The sequence below is a fragment of the Arvicanthis niloticus genome, chromosome 5 (genome assembly GCF_011762505.2).
Source record: "Arvicanthis niloticus isolate mArvNil1 chromosome 5, mArvNil1.pat.X, whole genome shotgun sequence".
In the NCBI taxonomy this organism is placed as follows: Eukaryota; Metazoa; Chordata; class Mammalia; order Rodentia; family Muridae; genus Arvicanthis; species Arvicanthis niloticus.
This window is the reverse complement of record NC_047662.1, coordinates 72,262,294-72,274,519: the sequence shown is the minus strand read 5'-3', so window position 1 is coordinate 72,274,519 and position 12,226 is coordinate 72,262,294. Positions and strand designations below refer to the sequence as shown.

The following is a 12,226-nucleotide window of genomic DNA, read 5'->3' as shown; positions in this document are numbered from 1 at the left end:
ATGCTTCTACTTTAGCACAGCATAGAGAGTTACAGCCAGATCTATTACTAATTTATAAAACTATCTGCAGATTAGTTACAAATTTCTGTGTGAAATCCATAGAAATTCACTGTGTATTAACTTCAACAGGATCGATCTTTTCTAGCTGCCTGCATAAAGGGAAACATCACTATTAGCTGCTTGAAGCTCATGTCCTCATGTGTGAACTTGTAGGGCAACACTTGTAGAACAGAAAATACATGCTCTTACCAAGGGAAGCCCCTGGCAAATGACAGAGATTAAAAGAGGTTGACCAACTGAGCTGAAGAACCTACTGCAGAGACGTGGGCAGGGCTATGCTGAGGCTTGGTTAGTTTGCAAACCATAAAAATACCTTCCTAATTCATCTTCCTCTAGCAAATTTATTGATTTTCAGCCATGTTTTCTCTGTTCCTGTATGACCTTCATCAAACTTTGTTTTTGTATGCCTATCTTTTGCAAGTTGAAACATTCCTCTCCTGAAGGGAGGAAATACATGGATTTCACAAGTCTTCAGGAAAGAAAAAAATCTACAAGTACCCCAAACAAGTACCCCAAACTCCAGAAACTCAGAAGATTACAAGGTCTCTCCCAATAAAAGCAGCAGGAATTTTCTGGAGAGACTTGAAGGAGGCAGGGCTTCACAGTATGCAGGTGCCTCTGAGTTACCTATCTTCCTTAATAATTTCACTTAGCTGGATCACTACACTGGACTGGTGCAATGGTTCCTTGAGTCTCCCTTTAGGGAATAGGTATTTATTCAGCTCTTGCCAGGAATGGTCACACAATAACCATATATCAACACCAATATCAACAGTTAGCCTCTCATCCTCAAACTTCACCTCTCTTTGAATTCTACACCTCTAGTCTATCTCAGTTGCTTTTATTCTATTTCACCTTAAAGACAGAATCCATATCAGCAGCTGAGCACCTCATATGTACAACAGGGTACTTTATCATGTTTAAACTTCCAAATAATTCTAAAATATTCAGGTGTAAATTTTCTCTTTGAACTGGCAACACAATTCAAAGTCACATGGGTGGTATGTGTGTTTGTTACTAGCTTACAGCCTGATGTTCCAAGGTCTGTGCTCTTTCCGCTGTGCTTTGTGACAAGACACATGCCCAGGACTCTCAACATTCATTGCTATCAATTCACTTACATTAGAAAACTTGGAATCTTTCTCTTAAGTATCACTTGAATTTTGTTTGTATCCTATTCCACTCCTGCAGTTTTGGCTCTGATTATGACTTTGCTGAATGCTGAAAGGACTCACAACTGCTTTTTAGACTCTAAGATTGCTCTTTATCCACTATCTTCATTTGAGCCAGTCATGCTTCCTCTTAAACAAACCTAAACTGGATTACTGTTAATTTTTCCTTCTTTTTGTATTTTCTGCTGGGTTCAACTAAACCATATGTTAAATTGAAGAAGGTCTTTAGAAATACTAAAAATTTGCATAGCAAATCGACTATTTGAGAAGCATGATTAAAAAATTTAATTTCAAAGTACAGAATAAGAGGGATAGGAAGGGAAAGTGAAGTCAGATGACCTGGCTTTCTGACTCCCTATATTTTTATTCCTGATAGTTTGGATGAAGACATGGATTATATGTTTCAGGTTTGAGATCACAGTGAATTCGGAACACAGAAGTCTGCCCTGTGTGATCCAGTGCCTTTCTGGGTCAACACAGATTAATACTGCAGCATTACCTCTAAAATTAATGCTGTGCACTAGGGAACAGATGTGCGTTAATCATGTGTGCTGAGGAATAGAGAGACTTCTGACTTCTAATCCAGCCTGATACCCTTGTTAGCCTTGAGATATTGAGTTGCTAAATCTGCTTTGCAGATATGTGGTTAGGAAATATGCACAGGGTTGTTTCATTAATTAATAGCCCAGTGCTTTTAGTAACCACATTTTAATGCAAATTTACTTTTTATTGTAACTATTGAGAACATCCCCACTTCCCAGAATTATTTCAATGACCATAAGAAACCTGTTCATTAATCAATCGATGACATTATTCTAGTATTAGAAGACAAAATCAGCTAGAGATGTAGTTCAATGGCAGACTATTCATCTGCATGGTCAAGGACCTAGTTTCTACCCTCAAAAAAATCATTGTATTTGGACAAAGCATCATACATAAGTAAAACAAACAGACAAAAAAAAAAAAACCCACACACACATCCCAAAACCCTTCAGACTCTACTCATTACTATGCTTTCAATGTCAATTTTCTTATACAGTATTGCTAGCTATCTTGCTTTAATCTAGAGGAGGTAAACCCTATAGATATTTCTGCTTCAGTGTTTAAAGGAGTCAGTAAAATTTACATTCTGTATGCTTTCTAATATTAAACCAATTAATTAATGCTTGTAGAAAATTGATGATCTTGTTAAATGCAATTAGAAAATTGATATGGATTTTGCTCTAGTGTAGTGTAGTGTAGTGTATTGCTCTAGTGTAGTATTGAAAATGAATTTTGATGTGGGTTGTCTGGAAATTATTTTAACTTATTACAACTGCAAATAACATACAGAGCTTGGAATTTAAGCTCTTATAAGATAACTTCTTTTTTATAGAATTGTGTTCACACACAAGTGTCTGTGGCACTTTTTAAAAGGTGACATGTGTAGGTACTGGTTATGCAAATTATTCCAAAGTAGCTTTGCAGGTCTCTGGAGGTGGTAATTTAGTCTAATGGAAACTTAATAACTCATATTAAGCACATTACCAATATGATGTGTTGCTTACAGTAAATTAGAGCCAGTAAAGTTATTAATCACTTATTAAAGAAAAAAGAATGAATTCTTGAGGTAAATTCGAATTTTTCAACTAAGAAACAGCAGGTAGAAAGAATCCATGTTGCTTTCAAATAAATTGCAGACAAGCTTTGTAATCATGAAGAAGTACTGAGTAAATATAATTAATTCAAACAACACAGACCAGTGCCCTCCATGAACTCACATAATACCAGTGATTCTATAAGCCAGCTACTTCACTGGAATACATGGAACATATTTGTACTCTCTTCCATTTCCAATTATTAATTTGAGGAATCACAATAACATGTAACTAATTTCAGTACACAGGAATGCTTTCTTCAGGATTTAAATGTAATTGCTCTGAAATTATCATTGTCTTCATCATTCAAAAATAGACCATATAATCCATGAAATAATTTTAAAATGTATATTCTTCATAAAGTACAGCTACATATAAACCAACAAAGCAAGCAATTATTTAAAATAAATTCTCCACTTTATTTTATTTTTATTTTTCAATTTGATATACACCAAAGTTTTCCTAACCAAATATATTTTATTTAATATATTTTTGTGTCCATTGGTTTTTTTATCCTCATGTAGTTTACATATATTTCTGTTTGTTGTAATTGCCAAATTCATAAAGCATGGTATGTATAATGTGTATTCATCAATTGTTTTAGTCATTTTCTTTCTGTCAATAAAGTGCCTGCTATATGACAGGCTCTAAAAGATTGCAGACATCAGTGAACTAAACAAAACACATAACCTTATGGTTACTCTCTGGTAAAAGAACCACACACCAAACAAGCCATTCTGCCAGCTACTTGTAAATACTCAAATGGTGAGGGCAGATGGGAGTTGAAAATGATGTAGAGGAAGAGTTGCTTTGTCTGGGGCTTTTATTCAAGAAAGCCTGATGATGTAGTCGGATACATTACAAACTCAGATTAGGAAAGATGAGTGAAAAACCATGGGGAAATTGGGGTAAGAACATCTTAAACATAGAAGACGTGAGGCTAGAATATGGTGAGTTTGCTCAAGAGACAAATAAGATAAGCAGTGCTATCAGACATGAGTGATTGCGATGGCGTGAAGTAGAAGCTGTGGTCAGAAAACTGTCAGTGATGGCTATAAGTCCTGAAAGCTCAGCGGTTTTACTCATAGAGTGTTAGATCTTATAATAGTTTAAATACTAGAAGATTTTTTACTCAGGCATGATGTATGTGTGTGGGACATAAAACCATGCCAGGAAGTTTGGAAAGGTAGAGCAGGTTGAGACCTAGAAATCAGTGGGCACACAGCTGAGGCTTAGGTGACTCCTAGGTCTCTGCCGGACTCCTGACTTGGAACACGTGCCATGCTTCTAACATAAAAGAAATGTGTCCTGTGGTCACGTAGGCCCAAAATAGAGTTCCCCATGCTAATGAGGCACCTAGAGGCCTGGAAGGCTGAGTCAATAAGCTTCCCTTCTCAGACATTCCTCCTTGCAAAAGGTATTTAATATCAGGCCCACCCTGAGAAGTGGGATATTAAATTTATTTACCGCCATGACAATAAACTGTTTAGAACCATGAACTATCTCTTTTCATCAGGATCCAACATGGGAAGCCATGAAGAAGGCCTTTGCCTATAGAGCCACAGTCTAGTCTTCCATAGAAGGACTTGGTTCCAGCCACAACTGCCACCAGCCTGCATTTTCCAAGCTTGGAAAATCAACCACACTAGATGGAGCTCTGCCCCTACCCCCAGTCCAGGGCTAGAAGCTGTACCCAGCCCAGATGTCCAAGAGCCTGAGAACCTGAGGGCTCCCGTCTCATAGCAGGCCAGGGGACCCTGAATCAACTCCGGCTTTCCCATGTCTCCGAAAGTGATTTCCCATCCCTGGAGCAGTGCCTAGGGTTTCCCTACAGTCCAGCACCTGCAGCGTGCTATAAGTGCACTCAAACTCTCCGAGTTCTGCCTCACCGAGAGGCAGTGCCCTATGGCAGAGCAGATGAGGGCCTATAATGTGGACTAACATGTTTAAGGCACACATTGAAATCTATAGAGAAGTGAGACCTCAGAGAGTACAATAGTGTTCCTCTAGGATTCAGAACAATCACCTAGGTCAGAGTTAGGGTAATAGACTATAACGGAAGGAAGCTTTTGTGTATATTTTGAAGCTGAAACACCAGGAATACTGACACAGTAAGTGCATAACAGGCTTTGAATGGTGACAGATCTTAAATGATAGAAGTATTTTTTTATCACATTGGAAGAACTTGGTTGCTCCATTTGGAAATTGTTGAAATTTAAATACTTATAAAATACTTAGAAAAAAGCATGGAGACATGAAGTGGAGACTTGGGAATATTAGTTGTTAATTATATGCTGAGCTCAGGGTCAGTGACAGGAACTTGTTTGCTCATAACTAGACTGTTTCTATAAAGTATAATGAACTTCCAAGAATAAGATAAAAAGTCATCCTCCTTATGATAACCTGGGCTACAGAGATAATCAGTTTGCAGAACACAATATTGTAAATCACCCTCTTACACTATAAAAAATAATACAGTAATAAAAATAAAACTCAAACTATTAGACTAACAAAAATCTCAGTGTTGATGAAGTTTTACAAAGACAATTTTGTGGTGAAACACAGTCTGGTAAACAGTTGGTTGCAGTTGCTGAGGTGGCACAGCAGGGAAAAGGCTAATTGTCCTTGGGGTGCATCCTGGACCCCAACTCAGTTTGCTCCTGGTAAAGACATTTTCAAAGCCAGATGAAGTGGTCAGTTCATCTCTAATCTCACCACTAAAGTAGTGAAATGGGAGGCAGACAAGCAAGTCAACTGGAAGTTAGCAGAAGAAACAAGAGAACCTGTGTCAACAAAGTGGAAGAAGGGTATCATCTTAATGGCATATTGTCATGTGACCAATACAATGTGCACACACACAAACACACACACACACACACACGTACAAATGAACATGCATACAGAGTAATTTTGTACTAAAGCACTGTTGGTCATGTGATGGGTTACATCACAACTCAGTAAACACTTTCTTTTTGGAAGTCAGAAATTCCAATTCCAGAAAACAATCTCAAAAAATATAATGTTAAACACAGGAAAAGAAGCAAAACAGCCCAAATTAACCAGCAAACAAACTCTAGTCCTGAAAAAAATCATGAAAACACTTTACCAAACATAACCTTAAGGATATGCACACAATTCTGGTCATGGAGGGTTTTTGTTTAAAAGAAAAAAATTGAGTCATGGTGACTTAATTGTCAACCAATAATAGTGATAAAATAATCATGGTACATCTAGATTAGAAGACAGAGAATCATGTAGAATAATGAATATATCTAGTGAGTTCTATGAGGTGATTTCTGGTATACTTTTTAGTAAATAAATGAAGAGACAAATACACCATATGCAATTATTTATTTAAGAAGGAGAGTTATGTCCTGATATGTATTCACTTTTTTCAAAAATCTAAGGTAAACTTTGTAAGCATGTATATTGGATATAATGTAAAAATAATCCAGTTTGTTTTTTCATTTAAAGTCTTAAAGATAATACAGAATAATCTGCTCACTATACTTACTAACTGCATATTTTCTGTAGAAATAAGTAAATACTCTGTAAAACAATACTAAATTAGAATAAAAGCCCCTACAATTTTCTGAATGTGGGAAAGCAGAGGAGCACACCAGCATTAACTTCAGCTTTCTTATATGTAACAATTTCTCTTGAAGGAACCTTTCTCTACATTAAAGTTTTACTGCTGATACATGAAGATAAGATGACAAAATCATAATTTTATTTTGTAGACAGATGGATCAATGGATCTTGAAATTAAGTAATAATGGTCCTAAGTAAAAGAAGACACAAAAAAATTACAATATAAGTATAGTGCACTTAAGATGGACTTCGCATAAACTAGAAAAGAATGAGTTTGAGTTAGCTTTTGTTCCCAGCCAGTCACAGAGAACGTGGAGAACTGAAATCTGCTTTCACTGATGCAACTAGAAAGCAGCCAATGGAGTGCAGACCATGGGCACACATCTGAAGTTCTCCTACAAATAAATAACGAGAACGAAAAGTAAATCTATCAGGCAGGTACAGGAGTATGGGAGAGGGCAACATCATTCAATGTGAGTTGACTTCATCTGGATTCAGAGGGTTACATTTTCAAAAAGATATTTTGGGGTCTAGAATAAGGACTCAGCGATTAAGCACAATTGTTGCCCTTAGGCAGGGCCTCAGCTTGGTTTGTAGCAATCTGAGTGTGGCTCACAAACTCCTGCAACTCCACTTCCAGAGGATCTGAAGCTGCCGTCGAACCTCTAACCAGGCATGCATGTTCTGCACACACATACCCACAGCTAAAATACTCAAATACGTTTGTTTTGTCTTCTGTTGTTTTTAAAGATGTGTGTGAGATAGTTTTAAGTCTGAGATCAGGCTGTTCTTCTCATTGCATAAGATAGCTATTACTAATTAAGTTTTGGTGTGCTGATGATAGCCTGGGGATTTCTTTCTTTAATTATAGAGATAGTTACAGAGATATTTAAGTAGCAAGTAGGAAAATCTTTTTGAAAAGATTAAAGGCCTTCAGTGGAAACAGGCTATACATGTGCTGATCCTCCTTAAAGCCCACAATGTCTTTAGAGAGGACTCAGTCCACAGTTCCGTTAACTTTTGCTTAAGAACACCAATACCTAAAGTTACATACAAGTCATGTTTCAATGTTTACTCCACTAGTAAATTCAATTCTTCTAGCTGCCTTTATGGATTTTAAGAGAACACAGATAATTCTTGGATTACACAAATGGAGCTTTGTGCCCAACAGGACACACAGGGGAGCTTCAGGGTATTTGCAGTGTGTTTTCCTAACCACAAAGTCCTGTGTTGCATGGAAGTTGGCCAGGCAGGTGATTTGCTTCCTCAGGTTAGAAAGCACAGACCTACAGACTGCCCCAGAGGAAGGTATTTTATTATTGTTCCAGAAAGTAAACAAGACTGATCTTTGCTCAAGAGAAACAAATTATTTTTATATTCTTGAAAAAGCAGTTTGGAGGGACAGGAAAGAGAGAGAGATGGTTTAGTGGATAAGAACACTTGTTGCTCTCCCTGATTACCTGGGTTCCAATTGTGGCATTCATATTGTGACTAGCAAATGCACATAACTCTGGTTTCAGGTGATCCAGTGCTCTCTTCTGCCTTTGCAAGTACTAAACATGCATGTGCTTCACAGATACACGTGCAGATCCACATCAACACATGAATGAAAGAATAAATATAAATAAATGAATGAATAAATAAATAAATATGATGCCTATTTTTATGTCAACTTGAAACAAGCAGAACTTCAACTAGGAGAATATCTCCACCAGACTGTCCTGTGCACAAGGCTGTGGTGCATTTTCTTGATTGATGTAGGAGGACCCAACTCACTATTCGTAGATTCCACCACTAGACTTGTGGTCCCAGAGTTTATAAGAAAGTAAGCTGAGCAAAACAGATGGAGCAGCCAGTGACCAGCAGGCTTCTATACCAGTTCCTGCGTCCAGGATCCTGCCTTCACTTCCTTCCATGGGGAAGTATAAGCAAAATAAATCTTTTTTTCTCCCTTTTTGGTCATGGGGTTTTATCACAGTAATAGAAGCTTCAAGAAAATAAACAAACACTTATTTAAAAGAGAAGGTATTCTGGAAAAGGGAGTCAGAACCTCATCCCTTGGTGTTTTGGAAAACTGTCTGCTAACAGTACACATATGCTTCTCGGGAATTAGGGAAGTGTTTACATTCCCTAAGCTGAGGTGAATTCGAACCTCAGATAAAGTGAGAATCGTGCTTTCTCTGATGTTTTATGTCTCAGTATGCCTCATTTATTTATTTTCTCAAGAATATTGTTCTTTCATTTATTTGTTTTAATAAAAAATATTTTTCACCCTGTTTCCTTTCTGCCACTGGCCTGGAATCAAAAATGAGGAAGACCCGGAAACGGAAACTTGGGAGCCACGTGAGCAATGGCTAAGCTGCATCAGTGAGCATCACAAGCACCCGAGGCATGCATCACTACAAGATCAACTTCAACAAATACCATCCAGGTTTGGGAAAGTTGGTATGAGCCAGCAGACACGGATCAGAGCTGAAAACAAACAAACAAACAAACATACAAACAAAAAACAAAAAACAACAAAAAAAACCCAAAAAAAAAAAACAAAAAACAAAACAAAAAAAAAACAAAAAAAAAAAAAAAAAAAAAGAAAAGAAAAGAAAGAAAGAAAGAAAAAGGAAAAAGAAAAACACAAGACTGGAGCTGCTCCCCTTATTGATGTTGTGCGATCTGGCTACTACAAAGTTCTAGGGAAGGGAAAGCTCCTTAAGCAACCTGGCATTATGAAGGCCAAATTCTTCAGCTGAAGAGCTGAAGAGAAGATTAAGAGTGTCGGAGGTAGCTGTGTCCTGGTGGCTTCAAGCTACCCAGGAGATTAATTAAATTCTAATATTCTTTGAAAAAAATATTTTTCTGACAGTATATTTTGATCATATGCCTTCTTCAACCTCAAGGCCATCTATATGTTTCCACCTCCCTATTCATACAAATTTCAATTTCATGTTCTGTCTCTTTCTCTCATACACACCTGCACAAACAAAACATGAAAACCAAAAGAAATAAACTTAAAATCTTGTACCTCAATAAAAGAAGAGAAAGGTAAAGAGATAAAGGCATGCCCTAGCAATGGATGATAAAGGTACCTTTGGAGGTTTTTTGTTTTGTTTTGTGTTTTGGGGGATTTCTTTGTTTTGTTTTTCTGTTTTGTTTTTAGAAGGTAAGATACCTTTTTTTTTTTTTTTTTTTTTTACTATATTGGTCTTCTGCTCCTATATTATGGTATCTGATTTTGTGTTGTATGGTGTTTACGGAGTTTATGTGTGTGCATGTATTTCTCAGGTTCTTTTTTTGTTTCCTTTTTCTGTTTATTTGTTTGCTCATATGTTTTTATACTTTCCTTTTTTTCTTTTTTTTGGGGGGGACATCTGTTTTACTAGCCTGTTTGCTTAAAAGAGAGATAAAGAAGATGGGGAGTTGGAAAGGGAGTAGGTTTGGGAGGATTTAGGAAGAGATGTGGAAAGAAATACCATAATCGGAATCATATTTTATATGAATATAACTTGATTTTCAGTTTTAAGACAGTAAGATAAATAAATATGTACTTACTTTTGTTTCCCTTTCTTTTCTAATAGAACAGAAGCTTTTCTGATTTTGGTAAGATCTATTTTCTTACTTTTTATTCTTATTTGTTTTCAGATGTCTTTTTTTCACCCTTCTTCCAATTTTCTTGAGTGGTAAAATACAAGCATAGCTTCGGGGTTAATGAAGATAGAACAGTCTATCACTGCACAGAAATCAGTACACACAATTGTCTGTGTTCCTGTGAGTGCTGGGAGTTAAATAACACACAAGGGTGTGTTTGTCTTTCAGTGAATTTAGAGTGGTATTTTTGGATACTCATATGTCAACCACATAGTTACCCATGTCAGCTTAAACCTGACCTGTAACTTATTACCTCTGAGATGCCATCATACCACCTAGTGTTTTTAAATGTTCAGCTTCCTCTTCTTTAAAATCAATATAAGAAAGCATTTATATTTATGTTTCTTTGTTAGAATATATATGTTATTATATATTAACACATGTATCCAGAAGACTTTTAAGATGGTCTGCTATATTTTACATGTTTAAGAATCACCTTTAATGGCTGATGGATTACTTCTCTTCCAACTCTTTTCTTTCTTCCTCTTCTTGCACACGCGTGTGCACACACACACACACACACACATGCACACACAAACATCTATAACCTCATTATCTCTATTACCACCATCACCACATGATTTAAACTATTAAAGTCTAAAATTTGTCCTCAGCAATTTAAGACATCAAGTTAAATTTCAATCAAGGAACAAACATTTTCCAGGCACCAACACATTTTAGAAATCTCATTCTTAACTTGATATATCATATTTTGTATAAGAACAATAACCAAAATTATATACTGTTTCATCAAAAGCTGTTTGTTGTGTTGTAAGAATTATCTTGGCTGGTCCTAGCTGTTCTCCTAAGTATGTGCTGCTGACAGAATGGAAAAGTGCCCAACAGCACCTTTGTTTGAGCTCTTGGTTCTCAGCTCTGGATGTCATTCTGAAAGGCAGAGGAACCTTTAGGGACAGAATCTATCTGGAGGAATTAAGCCACCTGGGGCAGGGTTTGATGTTTTACAACCTGATCTCAATTCTGTTCTCTTCACTGCTTCTATCTCAACAAAGATGTGATAAACTAGGGAGTCCTAGCAGCTTGAGCCAATATGGAGTCACCTTCCACTATATCTTTCCTGCCATCATGGACTGTATGTATATCCTCGATCTCAACCCAAACAGACCACTGCTATTCTAAGATGCTTCTTTTCAGATATTTTGTCAATGAAGTGAAAAACAAACCTGACACAGCAGATATGAACTTCTGCATCTGGAAGCTTGAGAACTCTTCTTGAAGGCAGATTCAATATCTCATCCCCAGTTATAGGAGTATTTCACTATAGTCACCACACAGGCTAGACAGCTCTGTTCAGTTTATATGCCTGCTTTTCAGTACCTGCCTAAGGTTAGTGAGCTATGATGTTTTAGAGGCAAACATGTTTTTTTTTTTTCTTGATTATGGTAGTCAAAATTCTGATATCTTAAATAATAGTAACAGCAGCAAAGTTAGACTTAGGCCAGAAACAAGGTAACTAATTTATTGCTTTGCACTAAAAATGACAATAACCTCCATCAAGAGGGGAAGACATGCTCCTAGTATAATAATATTTCTTCATTAGTGAATTTCATAATACAAAAAGAAAAATACCCACTGGAATATATATAATAGGAAATAATGTGAACCTACTAGCTGTCATAGAATTATTCTAACTGTTGGGAAAATTCTTGGGGCATCATTACCACAAGTCAAATGCCCAGGCCACCCCAGGCCTCTCTGCAATTTCCCCATGTGTTTGAACAGTCTCTTGATGCTAACTGTTGTCTCTTCTTGCCACTCTCTACACATTCTTATTGCTTTCCCCTCATGGCTTAGTCTGTCTACTTACAATTTATGATTTTAACATTATTGATGTATTTCCCTGCAGAAGTACTTGGGTCAAATCAATTGAGCAACAAAGTGAATTAACTTGTTTCACTGCTTGTTTATTCCATTTAAAAATAGCCCACATTTCCAATCAATAGGAAGCTGGGAAAGAAATGTAAAATAAATAAGTAAATAAATAAATAAATAAATAGGAGTAAGGAATTTGGCATATTGAGAGGGAAGTGTTTTGCTCACATGGCTAACCTGCCAGGGTTTAATGAGCATGACCCCATAACCAGCTGAGGAAATGATTCAGGT

At 36.7% G+C, this 12,226-nt stretch overlaps 1 protein-coding gene and 1 pseudogene across 1 annotated transcript in view; both read right to left on the bottom strand.

Moving 5' to 3' along the window:
- Nucleotides 1-4,650, bottom strand: part of LOC117708744 (tRNA (guanine(6)-N(2))-methyltransferase THUMP3 pseudogene) — a 68,214-nt pseudogene extending 63,564 nt beyond the window's left edge.
- Nucleotides 1-12,226, bottom strand: part of Ptprd (protein tyrosine phosphatase receptor type D) — a 1,324,101-nt gene that overhangs the window by 835,318 nt on the left and 476,557 nt on the right. The gene's annotated exons all lie outside the window — the stretch shown is intronic.